Raw genomic sequence first — 15,353 nt, 5'->3', positions numbered from 1 at the left:
CAATAGAAGGATCACTAAATAACTTTTTTCCTCACAATCTTAATCAGGTTTTCTCCTCCAGGGAAATGGAAGTGGGAAATCACACCATCCTGACTGAGTTCATCTTGGTGGGCTTCTCGGCAGACCCCAAGTTACAGCTGATTCTATTTGGAATATTTCTGACTCTACTTAGTGACCTTAGGAATATGACCCTGGTTATCTTAATCTGGATTGATTCCTGGCTGCACACACCCATGTACTTTTTCATTGGCAATCTGTCTTTCCTGGATTTCTGGTACACATCTGTGTATACCCCCAAGATCTTGGCCAATTGTGTCTCAGAAGATAAACATATGTCCTTGGCTGGATGTGGGACCCAGTTGTTTTTTTCCTGTGTTGTAGCCTACACTGAGTGCTATCTCCTAGCAGCCATGGCTTATGACCACCATGTGGCAATTTGTAGCCCATTACTCTATTCAGGTACCATGACCAGGTGCCTCTGAACTGGCCTTGTTGCTGGGGCCTACATAGGAGGTTTCTTGAATGCCATAGCCCATACTGCCAACACTTTCCGCCTGAGTTTCTGTGGTAAAAATATCATTGACCATTTCTTCTGTGATGCACCACCACTGGTAAAAATGTCCTGCACAGACACCTGGGTCTATGAAAAAGTCCTCCTGGGTGTGGTGGGCTTCACAGCCTTCTCCAGCTTACTTGCCATCCTCGTTTCCTACTTCAACATCCTCCTGACCATCCTGAGGATCTGTTCTGCCTCTGGGAGGTACAAGGCCTTCTCCACCTGAGCTTCCCACCTGATCTCAGTCATGCTCTTCTGTGGGTCCTTGCTCTTCATGTATTCAAGGCCAAGCTCCACCTATTCACTTGAGAGAGACAAAGTGGCTGCCCTGTTCTACACTGTGGTGAACACATTACTCAACCCTCTCATCTATAGCATGAGAAACAAAGTTGTTAAAATGGCTTTGAGAAAAGCAACAAAGACTATAGGACCACAGAGATGAAAAGGCATCATGGTTCCTTTTAATGAATGAGCTAATTATTGACTTATATGTGGTTTTATACATTGCTATATTTCAATTAAATTCAGCAAATTATACACAAGACAATAGAATATCAAATAAATCACTCTTCAGTTTTTAATATTTTATTGTGACATAAAATATTTTAAACCTATACCATTAGGCTGTTGACATTCTACAGGCTGATATTTTGCCAATTTGCAGTGCTAGGTTTTCCTTCAAATTTATCCTCTTGCTTGCCTTTGGGAGTTCTCAGAAAGAGAAAAAATTGATTTGGAAGTTTTTTTCTGAATGTAGTTTTACTTTTTAGCTTGTGAAGGAAACTGTATTGGATAGGGAGAATATATGGAATGGTTAGACTGTTGGAAATTTGCTCATGTTTTTACAGATTTTACTCTAAGTAAGGTGTCCTCTCAAAATTCCTTCCTAAAGCATGAATTACATATATAGAATATTTCTCTCTGAACTTTCTGCCTTCTAAATTAACATATTAGAGCAAGTGTTTAAGACTCTAAAAATTTTGTTCTAAACCACAGAACAATGTCTTGCTTAGGATTGTGTATCAACCTAAAGAGTGATTTCTCCCTCATATACTGGGCAATGCACAGTACTCTCCCTTATGGCACAACACCATAACACCTACTAGGGGAAAATAAGAGTAAGTGTTAGAAAATGAAACAAACAAACAATCAAAGACCCAGTGTATCCTTGACCCAGTGATTGTTTTCTTACACCAGAAGACAGTATGAAGAAAGCTAGCAGGTCAATATCTGGCTCCTAGAAGATTTTTATTAGTATTTTATTTAATACAACACTACAAGTAAAGGATTATTGGTTACATTTTATGAGGAGAAGCTTGAAATTCAGAAGTTATAACTTCAGATTGAAGGATTATAGATCTTTATGAAATGAACACCTTGACAAAATTAACCTAAATTGAAATTTTAGGACACATTTCAGGTATTTCAGCATTTGTATTAGCTCTGACATTTCTGATCTTTCCTATAAGACTGCATTTATTTCCTATTTTCTCACTGCCCTCTCATTTTTAATCACAAAATTCTTAAGATTCTTTATTCTTCCATCAAGATTCTTTATTCTATTCTTTCAAGGTCTGAGTGCTTGAGTGGAAGGATATGGGGTACGTACCCCACATGGCAACAATCTATTAATTTTTCTTCACGTTTACTTATTATCCAACCCATAGGTGGAAGAAGACTTGACTAATTTTAGAGGAGATAGTTATATCAAATTTAATTCTTTAAGATCCTAGATGTATTACATACTATTATGTATTAAATCAAGATACTGTTTTTTAGAAATATATGGTTATATTAAACTTGACCCATTTTCTACAGTATATATTAGAGTCAGATTCCTAAAACAAAATATAGGCACTAAATCAAAGAAGTAAAATTGTTCCAGTGAAATTCCTTTAATAGACAAAAAGTCATTTTTTTTAACTTATATTCTCCAACATACTACAGAGTGTTGTTCATTATCTCTTACTATTGATTAAAAGTTTTATGGCAATTTAGACATCAGACAGTTTTAACCTGAAGAGTTTTTTCAGAGCCTCTTTCACATCCTTATTCCTCAGACTGTAGATCATGGGGTTCAACATGGGGAAGACCACAGTGTAAAATGCAGAAGCCAATTTGTCCCTCTCAAGGGAATAGCTAGAACTTGGGTGAGAGTAGATGTAGCGAATAGAGCCGTAGTAGAAGGTGACAGAAATCAAGTGGGAGGAGCAGGTGGAGAAGGCTTTGAGGCGGCCCTGTGTGGAGTGGATCCTCAAGATGGTGGCAATGATGAAGAGGTAGGAGGCCAGTACGAGCACAGTGGGGGCAATGACATTGGAGGCCAGGAGGAAGAAGAGCACAGCCTGGTAGCTCTCTTTCACATCACATGCCAACTTCACCAGGGGAGGGACATCACAGAAAAAGTCATCAATGTCATGGTCACCACAAAAATCTAATGTGAATGTATTGCTTGTCAGTATAGGAATATATAACTAAAGAAATGCAACATTTGCTCAACATGGCTTGAGCATAAAGTAGCGGGTTGGAAATGGCAACAAAGCGGTCATAAGCCATTGCAGCCAACAAGTAACACTCAGTGTAGGCCAGTCCAGCAGAGAAGAAGAACTGAGCTACACAGCCAGCATAGGAGATGCAAGTCACTAGGATCTTTGGGGTATAGACAGAAGAATACCAGAGATCCAGGAAAGAAAGATTCCCAATGAAAAAACACATGGGGTTGTGGAGCTGGGAGTCATTACAGATCAGTACAATGAGAGTGGTATTTCCCAGTATGGCCACTGAGTTCACACATAGGAACACCCCAAATAATATCAACTGCAACTGCAGCAGGGGGTCTGTGGTGAAGCCCAGCAGGATGAACTCATTCACAGTGTGATTGTCTCTCTCCATGGCTAAAGGAGACCTCACCTACAAAGGGAGTAGATGAGAGTTAATTTCTTCACTAGGTATCAAATGAAAGCTTCCTGTGAGCAGAACCATGAGTTATGGTCAAGACTACAGGTCTTCGAAGTAGGAAAATTTGAGCAGGAATCTTTCCAGTCTTGGACTGGTGAAGGGAGCTCTTTGAACTTCAATATATTCCTTTCTGTAAAATTATTTTAAAACAAGAATACCACAGTGCTGCTGGGGTCTACTCATATTTTCAGAAAAGTTTCCTTGAGCTCCATGTGCTGTTCTAGGCCTTGGGATATAGCAGTGAGGATAACATCATGGGCCCCTACTCTTATGGAGCTTTTATTCTAGAAGGGATAGATGCTTGTTAAGAACTAAACAAATATGGGAAGATTTTCAGACAATGTTAAATTCTTTAAGAAAAATATCTGGTTTCTTGGAGTAAACAAATTGGAACAATAAATTAAATTTAGACACAGGAAAACAAGCCTTCCTCAATTCCTCTGCTTGGAATGTATAATTTATAAAGATCTCCTAAGACTTAGGGATGCTCCTGTGGTTCATCAGGTGTTGACATTTTCCCCTTCTGCAACAACATTGGAGATTCTCCTATCTGCTTTTCTAGAGTGGTTTTGGCACAGTCACTGTAAATCCCAGAGTAGAGAACCAGATTGAAAACCAGGGTGAAATTGCAGAGCAGAGACAAATGAATGAATCTATCCCATTATCTTAAGTACCTGAATGTGAGCCTTTTGAGGTGTAATCACCTGGAATATAACATTATTCTACAGTTTGTCTTATTAGTCATGTACATAACTCCCATGTATGTAACAAAAATCACATATCCCAATTTACTATTCTTTGTAGCAACAATTTTCAGACCTATCACATTCAAATATACCCTTTATATCACAGACCTTTTTATTGACTATTTATACTTCTCAAACAAAATTTTCAATTATGTAAACTACCTACCAATATCAAGAAATATAAACATACATACAGCTATGTGAGTATACTATCTGTAAAAAAAAGGTGATATAAAAGGAAATCCATTCATAGTACAATCGTATGATAAATATAAAACAGAATTCCAATAAAATAGCATTCTCTAAATGCTAGAAATTTTAGTGAAATAGACAGATACATATATGTAGAATCAACATGAATATATTCATAACTCAGATATCAGGAAGGACATTTACATTGGTAATAAGATTTTCTTGATACCTAAACAATTTTTCATTAAGTTCCAAATAAAACCTACAAAAGATAGTATACATGAAAGCCTTCCAAAAATATACTTTGTGCATATGTAATTTTTTTTCTACAATACTTAGAATTTCTGGGTAAAATTTCAAACAAGTAAAATCTACCATTAATTTTCATATTAGTTGCATTCCTAGAAAAAATGGGTATACATTAAAATACTTCAAAATATACTTTCTGTTTATTTGTGAAGTGGATAGATTTCAAATTCATAATTATATAAGACTTTTTCACAAGGTTTTGGAGATTGGGTTTGGGGAATTTTCTTTGAATGGGGCTGTCTATCCCAAACATGTAGGACAACTATTATCTTTGTGTTCTATATAGTCAATGTCCAGTATAACCCTGAATCACTGTGATGATCAAATATCACAACACTTATTTCAAAAATGTGCCTTGAGAGGCAAGCTGTGGTGTAAGCCATATGACAGAAAATTATGGGATATAAGAATATAAGAATATAGGAATATTGTGGCATATAGGGAGGAATGAAGTGATGTATACAATGACATGAATGAACCTTGAGGACATTATGTTGAGTGAAATAAGCCAAACACAAAAGGAGGGATGTGAACTAACTATAATAAGTAAACTCTGAGAGTTAATTTTGAGAGCATTAGTTATCAGGGGAGGTCAGAGATTGGGCAATTGATGCTTAAGGAGTACAGAATGTTTAATAAGGTTGATTGTAAAGTTTCAGAAAAAGCACCATACAGTGTGATGTTAACAAAATATTATTAGTGCAATTAAGAAAGCTGCATGTAAGTGTGGCTGAAAGAGGAAGATTAGGGTCATGTATGTCACCAGAAGGAAAGCTGGAGGGTAAAAACCGGGACTGTATAACTTAGCAAAACCTAGAGTGGATGTTGGCAGTGCTTAATTGTATAAATATAAGAAAGTTTTTCATGAATTAGAACAAATGTATGTCATGAATACAAGGTGTTAATAATGGGGTGGTATATGGGAAAAATACAATTAATGCAAACTAAGGTCTATAGTTAACTGTAATAATGTAATATTCTTTCATTAATTGTAAAAAAAAGCACCATACCAAAGCAAAATGTCAATAGTAGGAAGATATAAAGGAAGGGTATGGAATGTTCTTTCTTTCTATTCAGAAGAAATTTCTATTCAGAAGAAGTTCTCACATAGATTGCGGTGGTGAATGCACAACTATGTGATTGTACCAGGAGCTATTGATTGGACACCTAGGACGGATTATATGGTGTGTGAATAAAACTGTTTTTTAAAAAACTGTGCCTTCAGAGATTTTATCACTTCGTTTAGGATGTCTTCTCCAGAGCTTTTCATGTTCCTTTGTAACAAACACTTCCTAGAATTTTCCTAGGAATTAGATGAAGGAACAGCAAACAAATGGAGTAAATCCCTGAGAGATCACATTACCTGCTATGACATCGTGCTCCAGCCACCTTTTCATGTGTCCTTTTGGTCACTGCAGTCAAGAAGACATACTTGGATATAAACTAGTCCTAGCAAGCTCATTACTTTAGGATATAAACCCAATGAGATATAAACTTCAGTGGGCAAGATATTGTGTCTTTTTCATTCATCACTGTATCCCCCATGCCTAGAAAAGTACCTGGTGTAGAATATGGCAAAATAAATATTTGCTGAAGAAATTAATGAATGAATAGATGAATTGCTCTGATTCTGAGAGGAGAAAGCCCTCATTATCCTTTCTGGGAGGACTCTAATGATGTCATGTTATCCTAAAATCTCCAGAATTGTTTGGTAGCCCAAGTGCCTTTCCTGGCACAAGTAATCTCTGGCTATTTGTGCCTGGACAATGGTAAATACTCAATCTGAAAGTGGTCCTTAAAATCAGGGCACATTAGAATCTCCTTGGTCCCAATTCATAGATTCTAAATCAGCATGTTGTGTGTGACAACCAGGAAATTGCTTTCCTTCAAGCAACCCAAGTGCTTCTGATGCAGTTTGTCTGTAGATCATGTCTGTGAAATTCAAAAATAATTACCACTGTATCATTATATATATATATGATTATTATTGCAATGCTGTGAAAAGTCAAGGAGATAACAAATGTAACAAGGAGCTAACAATGTATAGATTTATAAAGATAAGAGCTTAAACAAATAGCTTGAAATCTGTTGCTAAAATTTTCTATCTCTGTGACCCTAGAAAACTTAAAAATTTCCCTAAGTCTCAGTTTTTTCATCTATTTATAGGGGTAGTAATAATTTCCTTATATTAGTGTAGTAAAATTTAAAGGAAATATTGTATATAATGTGTTTGGTTCCTTTTGTGACATTTAAGCTTATCTATCATATGTAGTTAATGTTGTTACACAGTAGTAAGGCAGTGGTGCTGCTTTTTCATACAAAACAGTGCAATGAGCTAACTTTGTGCCCAATACTGCTCCTCTGTCCCCTTGCTATGTATTCTCTTCTCCATTCCAGTCCCTCTACTCTCTACCCCATCACCAATGTCCTTCACTCAGAGTCTTTTCAATCACCACATTGTCCATTATGGAGCCCAGGGTTCTGCTCCTTCCCTTTCATTCCCTCTGACCTTAAGTTCTCTGCTCTGGGCTCCACTACTTTAGAAAGGATAATTAACTTTGATTGGGTTTCAGGTCCTTTTGAGTCTCTTAGGAAAGAAATATAATTCTGTTCAGCAGGGAGAATACCTCTCATAAGTAACTTAGGACAAAAAAGTTAAAATAGGACACACATTTCTTTGGTTCTTCACCTGAAATACACCTATGCACATTAGTTGAGAGAAGGGTTGGGATATCAGAGTTATTTGTTAACTGTAACCAGAAGACTACAGTAAACTGACAATGTATGTAAAGCAGATGAGACTATCCAATCCAATTCTTTTATCTTTATGTCTTAATCAGGTGTCTTCCTGCTTTCTCAAAAAATATCAAAGTGGAAATTTTAAGCATTTCTTGATGTCTTTTGCCTCTTAGACTCTGCTACTTCATTTGCTCTCTTTTTTCTTCTTGATATATTCATAAGGCTGGATTTCTTTAAGTGGCTCTTGATGCTTGTTTTGTTGTTTAATTTTTCTCCCTTTTTCTTCCAAATTATTAATTTTCCTTTTTTACACAAACATGAAAAACAATATATCCCTTTTTGTCCTCTCAGTTGTCTGAGAAACTACTCTAGTATGATGATGAAGATATTTGACAAGAGGACCTTTTTTGCACTTAGAAAAATTTAGCATGTAAATGTCTAATATAAAGTTGTCAGCATGTAATAGAATTTTCCTTCTATTTCTACCATCTGAAGTAGATAACTTACCTAAAATTTTGAGTAACACCATCATCCTGAATAATGAAATCTGGTGGTCACAGAATCTTTTATATCAGTTTCTGGATCCCAAGTGTTGGAGATTCCTATAGTCCCTCAGGATTTCTGAGGTTGGGGAATTACTAACAAGATGATATAATAATTAGGCATTGAAAATTTGGTTCTTCTTTAACAAGCTGGAATAAACATTTTGGAGTTTGTGATCCTCTGGGAAATTGCAATCAGTCATTTTATTTGTTCTTATTCCATTTTGGGTTGTTAACAAATTAAACTAAAGATTTGTGTGAACTAAACCTATAAGGTATGTACTACATTTCTAACTCTATTATTATTACTTGCACATTATTTCTGATTGTATATCTTGTGATTAATATCTTTCATTTGCCCCTTTAATTCCATTGTCCATCCTTTCTAGCTTCACCTTTGTTCTAGGGGGCTAGGATGTATGTATCACATTTTTCAATGGGATAATTTGTTCAAGGTCTTCCAAATGGGTTTAGCCAATGGTTATCAGTGGCAGTGACAAAAGAGAGGTCAGGTTATTTATCCCCTGTTACATCCCTTCAATGTTGCCAAAAGCTTGTGGTCTCCTTGGACAAGACCATAGAGCCTGTTAGAGAGCCCTTTACCAAAAACTCCCCCTTTGTGCTCTTAACCATTCACTCTTCTTCTTCAGTGCTAGGTTTTGTAACTCTCCTCAGAAGTGATTAGCCTTGGGATTATTACACTATTCCATGGGATTCCCCAATAAAATATGCACTCATGTGTAAACATTGCCTCCTTAAACCCTCTTAAAATTACACAATTTATGTGAAACATCAGTTAATTGTTCTGTTGATAACTAACACTGATCCTAGTCATAGCACCAGGTGACAGATGTTCAAATGGATCAGAAATGTTCACATATTTGATGAACAGACAGATGAGCCCCTTGCTGAGTGGAAATGGGACTCTGGTAACCTATGGCATCCAGGGACATAATGGTTTCCTGCTATGAAGTACAGGTGATAAACAAGGTATTGAGAAGTCAAATGCCCATAGCAAAGAGGCATGAAAATTTAAATTATAAATCTGCAAGGGTCATTGAGTCAGCTGATATTGAAACCACTATATATTCACTTAAACCCAAGCAGACAGACAGTAGCCTAATCATATCTTAGAAGGAATCTTTCATCTCTTATGATTCTAGAGAAGATATTGTTAAGGTTATATTGTTAATATGCCTGATTATTAACATTGCAGAATTGCAGTCCAAATAAGTAGTTGACATTGGTAATAAAAATATAGGAGTACAAACTAGAAAGGAGTGAAATCAGGAGATCTAGGATGGGGACATTTAGGAAGAGAAAGACAAGTCTGAGAACTTTAAAACTCAACTCTCCATGACCTTTCTTGCCATAAAATGTAGTTCTTTCTCATCATCTGAGGCAATAAGGGACTGCCCTAGCTAAAAGCTTTTTTCTGACCACATCTAGGTGGTCCAAAGTGCAGGATGATTAAGATACTGTGAGAGTTGTATTATGTGTAATCTGCTTTGCCACTCCATCATCAGAGCTATCACACACCACATCTTGTCCCTCTTCAGGATTCAGGGAAACCAATTTCACCCAGACATTAAGAAATGCATTGTTGTTGGGGTCATCAGCATCCTTGTAAATCTCTCCCATGGCTACCACAAGTACATTAGAGATGATGAGAAGCTGTAGTGAAATTGAATTCATGGAGGTTAAACCTAGGTGGTAGGGTGTAACTCTCTGTGCCAAGGTACCACAAGAAAAGAAAACTACAGGCAAATATCTTTTATGAATAGAGATGTAAAAATATTCAACAAAATATTAGCAAACTGAATCAAACAGTATATAAAAGAATTATACACCATGATCAAGTGGGATTTATCCCCAATATACAGCAATGGTACAACATAAAAAAAAATCAATTAATGGAATACATTGCATCAACATAATGAAGGAAAAACAATATATGTTCATCTCAATTGCTGCAGAAAGGCATTTGAAAAAAAAATACCACACCCTTTCCTGATAAAAACACTTGGAACACTAGGAAAAAAATAAACTCCCCAACATGATAAAGGGTAGAGATGAAAATCTCATAGCCAGCATCCTACTTAATGGGGAAAGACTAAAATCTTTCCCTCTGAGATCAGGAACAAGACAAGAATGCCCACTGAAACCACTATTATTCAACATTGTGCTGAATGTCCTTGCTGAAGTAATTAGCAAGAAAAAGAAATACAAAGCAGCCACATTGGAAAGGAAGAAGTAAAACATTTCCTATTTGTACATGATATGATCCTACATGCAGAAAATACTGCAGAATCCAAAACAAAGTTCCTAGAGCTAATAAACACATTCAGAAAAGTGGCAGGGCACAAGATCCAAATCCAAATATCAGTATTGTTTCTATACACAAGCACTGAACAATTGGAAGAAGAAATCAAGAAAACATTCCATTCACAATAGTGACTAAAAGAATCATATATCCAGGAATAAATATAACCAAGTATGTAAAGGGTTTGAACATGGAAAACTAAAAAAATAAAACATATTTTTAAAAGAAATTAAAGGAGAACTAATTAAATGAAAGGGTATTCTGTATTCATTGACTAGAAGACTAAATATTGTTAAGAGCCAATACTGCCCGAAGCAATTTATAGATTCAATGCAATCCTAATAAAAATTCCAAAAAACATTTTTGCTGGAATCCAAAAAACAATAACCAAATTTATGTGGAAGTTAAGAGGCCTGGATACCTAAAACTATCTTGAAAAAGAAGATTGAAGTTAGAGGACTCACACTTCCCAATTTTCAGACTAATTACAAAGTCACAGTAATCAAAACAGCCTGGTACAGGAACAATAACAGACATATAGACCAATGAAATAGAATTAAGAGCTCAGAAATCAACCCTCACATTTATGTCCAACTGATTTTGACAAAAGGCAAAGAACACTGTAATGAGAAAGAATAGTGTTTTCACTAAATGGTGATGGAAAACTGGAACTCTATTTGCATAAGAAAGAGGGAGGATCCCCTATCTCACACCATATACAAAAGTCAACTCAAAATTGATAGAAACCTTAATATAAGAAGTAGAACTATCACATTCCTAGAAGAAAAAATAAGGAAGCACCATCATGACATTGTGTTAGGCAATGGTTTCTTAGACTTTATGCCCAAAGCACAGGCAGCCATATAAAATAAATAAATAAACAAACAAACAAATAAATAAATAAATAAATAGGACCTCATCAAAATCAAACACATTTGTTACTCAAAAGACTATCATGATAGTAAAACAGCAACCTACACAATGGAGAAAATATTTGGAAACATATTTTCAATTAAAGATTACTATCCAATATATAAAAATAAATTCTTCAACTTAACAAGAAAGCAAACAACCCAATTAAAAATTGACAAAGACTTGAACAGACATCTCTGAAGAAAAGATATACAAATGACCAGAAAGCACATGAAAAGATGCCCATCATCATTAGCCAGCAGGGAAATGCAAATCAATACCTCAGTGAGATACTATTTCACACCCACTAGAATCACTGTTATTAAAAAATACATAAATAACAAGGTAGGAGAGAAAGCAGACAAATAGGGACACTTATTCATTGCTGGTAGGAATGTAAAATGGTGCAACCACTGTGAAAGACAGTTCAGCAGTTCCTCAGAAAGCTAAGTTGAGAACTACCCTATGACTTGGCAATTCCACTATTAGATATATATCCCAAAGACTTGAATGCAGAGATTGAACAATCATTTGCACACTGATGTTCACAGTGGTATTGTTCACAATTATCAAAATATGGAAACAATGTTAGTGTCCATCAACTGATGAATGGATAAATTAAATATGGTATATGCATGCATTTGGGATATTATTCAGTAAAAAGGAATGAAGTCCTGATATATATGACAACATGGATGAACTTCGAAGCCATTATGTTGAGTAAAATAAGCCAGACACAAAAGGACAAATATTGTATGATCTCACTGATTTTAAACAATTAGAATAAGCAAATTTATAGTCACAATCTACAATATAGGTTAACAGGAACAAGGTGGGAATACAGAATGGAAAGTTAAGGCTTGAAATATACAGGGTTCCTACTTGGAACAATGGAAATGTTTTGGTAATGGATGGTGGTAATGATAACACAACATCCTGAATGCAAATAACAGCAATGAAATATATATCTGAATATGACTAAAGAGGAAATATTTATTATATTCTATATATGTTAAGAGATTGTTCATTATCACTTAGCATGGATTTGAAAAAAAAATAAGAAAACTCAATTTATATTTCAAATTATGTTAATATGAAGTGTTTATTCAAAGCCTCCTCACATCTTTTCTTCTCAAACTGTTGGTTATGGGGTACAACATGGGGAAGACCAGTGTATAAGACGAGTAAATCCACTTTCCTCTTTCAAGGGAAGAGCTGAAAATTGGGTGAGAGAAGATGTAGAGAATAGGGCCATAGTTCAACGTGACAGAAATCAAGTGGGAGGAGCAGGTGGAGAAGGCTTTGAGGCGGCCCTGTGTAGAGTGGATCCTCAAGATGGTGGCAATGATGAAGAGGTAGGGGGCCAGTATGAGCACAGTGGGGGCAATGACATTGGAGGCCAGGAGAAAGAAGAGCACAGCCTGGTAGCTCTCTTTCACATCACATGCTGACTTCACCAGGGGAGGAACATCACAGAAAAAGTCATCAATAACATTATCACCACAAAAATCTAATGTGAATGTGTTGCTGGTCTGTTATTGAGTTAATGAAGCCTCCAGTAAAGGAATGTATAACTTATACAGATGCACAATTGCCTTGACAAGGCTTGAGAATATAGCAGCAGGTTGACAATGGCAACATAAATTTCATAAAGTATGGCAGCCAAAAGATAACACTCAATATACACCAGCCCAGCATAGAAGAAGAACAGAGCTATGCTGTCAGCAAAGGAGATGCTCTTGTCTTCAGAGATGAAGGTCACTAGGGTCTTGGGATGTAGACAGAGGAATACCAGAGGTCTAGGATAGACAGAGTCTCAGTGGAAAAATTCATGGATGTGTGGAACTTGGAGTCATTACATATCCACACTATGAGAGAGGATTCTCCTGTAGGTCCTCAGGAACACACCAAAGGACCACAACAAATTAGATCATCTGCAAGAGAGGATCTGTTGTGAAGTCCACTAGGATATAGTCAGTCCCATTGTTATTGTTTAGCTTTCTACAGCTAAGAGTCATTACCTACAAATGGAATATAAGAATTACTAATTCCTTCAATTTTTATCAATTGATGGCAGCCAGGATTATGTGATGTCACCAAGACTATCTGTATTAGAGAGAGGGAAATCTGAGCAGACATCCTGCCTGATTTGGGAGGGTGAAGGGGTTTATCTTGGCCTCAGTGTGTTCTTTTATTCAAGATGTTTTTAATAACAGGAATGTCATAATGATGCTGGGGGGTCAGTTCATATTCGCAGACAATTTTTCTTGAACCCAGGGCTGTTACAGTTCCTTGGATGCAGCCGTGAAAATCACAAGATTGGCTCTTAATCTCATGGATTTTAGTATAAAATGGAGAGATACATAATAATCAAATAAACAAAAAAACACAAAAACATTTCCAGATAATATTAAATGCTAGTAATAAATCAAAATATGTTTTGTATGAACTATGAACTGGCAGAAACATTTATGCAAAATTATGATTTCTGATGGTTGTAGATTCTTGCAGCTCCTCAGGATATCCTATCTTGGGAAATGACTAGCAAGGGAATTAAAAAAATATTGTGCATTGAAAAATTGAGTATCATTTAATATGATGGAAAGAAGTTCTTTCAGGTCTTTGATTCTGTGGGCAAACTGTTTTCAGTTGTTATTATCACTTTTATTTCATTTCTAATTATGAAAAGGTTAAACTAAATACATTTATAAAAAAATGGTCTTGCATCTCAATTATATTGCTTATAAGTCTCTGTTGATGTTACTTCATAGTACATCAACATTTGTTCAACACCCTTAGAATCCATTCCCAGGCATGCTACCAGACCCTGCTAATGACAATTAGCAATATCCCAACTCACCTCTGGTGTACTTACAATGTCCTTCCAGAGCAGTGATTCTAATCCACATCAGGGTTATATTTGGATATAACTCTCCTTTGGACTTCAAACAAAGCAGTGTGTTGAGGGTTAGGAGTGAGAAGACACTGGCATCTCTTGCAAGTCAACTGTCCTTGATGGCAACATGGAACATTTTGTTCATTTTTTTTTCTGGGTAAAACTATTTCCCGATGATAGGGGAGAAGGGACCACTTTAAAAGACACAGAAATCTCAGGGGTATCTGGATGTTCAAAATTGTCATCACTAGCTCCTGTAAATGGTATTTCTCAAATATCTCTCAGCTCTATCTCTCACCAACCATTTATTCTCCACCTAGTCCGAGTGCCATCAGCTCTCATTTTGCGTGTCTGTAAGTCATCATTCTTGGCCCTCTCTGCCTTCAGACTTCTATTTTGTACACTGAGAGGAGTTTTTTGCTTTATATTTTGTTTGACCACACCATGCAAGTGATTAAAACTCTTCATTGTTCCCCCATTGGAGACATTCTCCAAAATCTTTAATAGGGGCTAGTCAGTCCATAGTTTATCTGACCCTGCCCACTCCACTGCCTAATTTAGTGCTGCTTTATTTACCTCTCAAGGTAATAAAGACTTTTTTTGTTAGAGAAGTTGTAGGCTTACAGAAAAATCATGCATAAAATAGAGGATTCCTGAATTTTCATACACCACCCTATGATAAACACATTGCATTGGTATGATACCTTTGTCACAACTGATGAAAACATATATTTATAACTTTAATATTAACCATATTGCCTGGTTTAACTTAGGGTTCACTGTTTACTGCAATTCCATAGATTTTTTTAATGTATTCTTCTACCATGTATAATTTCTTTGCTGCTTCTTTAATTACACAATGCCCTTTCTCACATTGAAGCTTGGCACTTGTAGCCTCTGCAAAAATGTTCTATCTTCCCTGCAGCCTGCTACCCCACCCTCTTCACTTTCTCTTCTTAGTGAGCTCCTATTATCATCACTCAATCCTCAGGTTAAATATTACCTGAGATAAATCTTCCTTAGGGTCCTTGACTATGTCAGCCCTTCTAATACAATCTCATGACATCTTATAATGTTCTTTGCAGCACTTGTCATAATGTATAACTATATATATATATATATATATATATATATATATATAATTATTTGATTATCTCCCTCATGAGGCTTTAAGCTCCAT

At 36.0% G+C, this 15,353-nt stretch overlaps 3 pseudogenes; 1 reads left to right on the top strand and 2 right to left on the bottom strand.

Moving 5' to 3' along the window:
• The first annotated feature begins 32 nt into the window (after positions 1 to 32).
• Positions 33 to 998, top strand: LOC119520703 (annotated as a pseudogene).
• A 1,552-nt stretch (positions 999 to 2,550) lies between these two features.
• Positions 2,551 to 3,448, bottom strand: LOC119520875 (annotated as a pseudogene).
• A 6,064-nt stretch (positions 3,449 to 9,512) lies between these two features.
• LOC119520702 lies at positions 9,513 to 14,515 on the bottom strand (annotated as a pseudogene).
• Between the last annotated feature and the right edge of the window lie 838 nt (positions 14,516 to 15,353).

The sequence above is a fragment of the Choloepus didactylus genome, chromosome 26, assembly GCF_015220235.1.
Source record: "Choloepus didactylus isolate mChoDid1 chromosome 26, mChoDid1.pri, whole genome shotgun sequence".
In the NCBI taxonomy this organism is placed as follows: Eukaryota; Metazoa; Chordata; class Mammalia; order Pilosa; family Megalonychidae; genus Choloepus; species Choloepus didactylus.
Note: the sequence above shows the minus strand (reverse complement) of the source record. Positions and strands in the feature narration are given on the sequence as shown.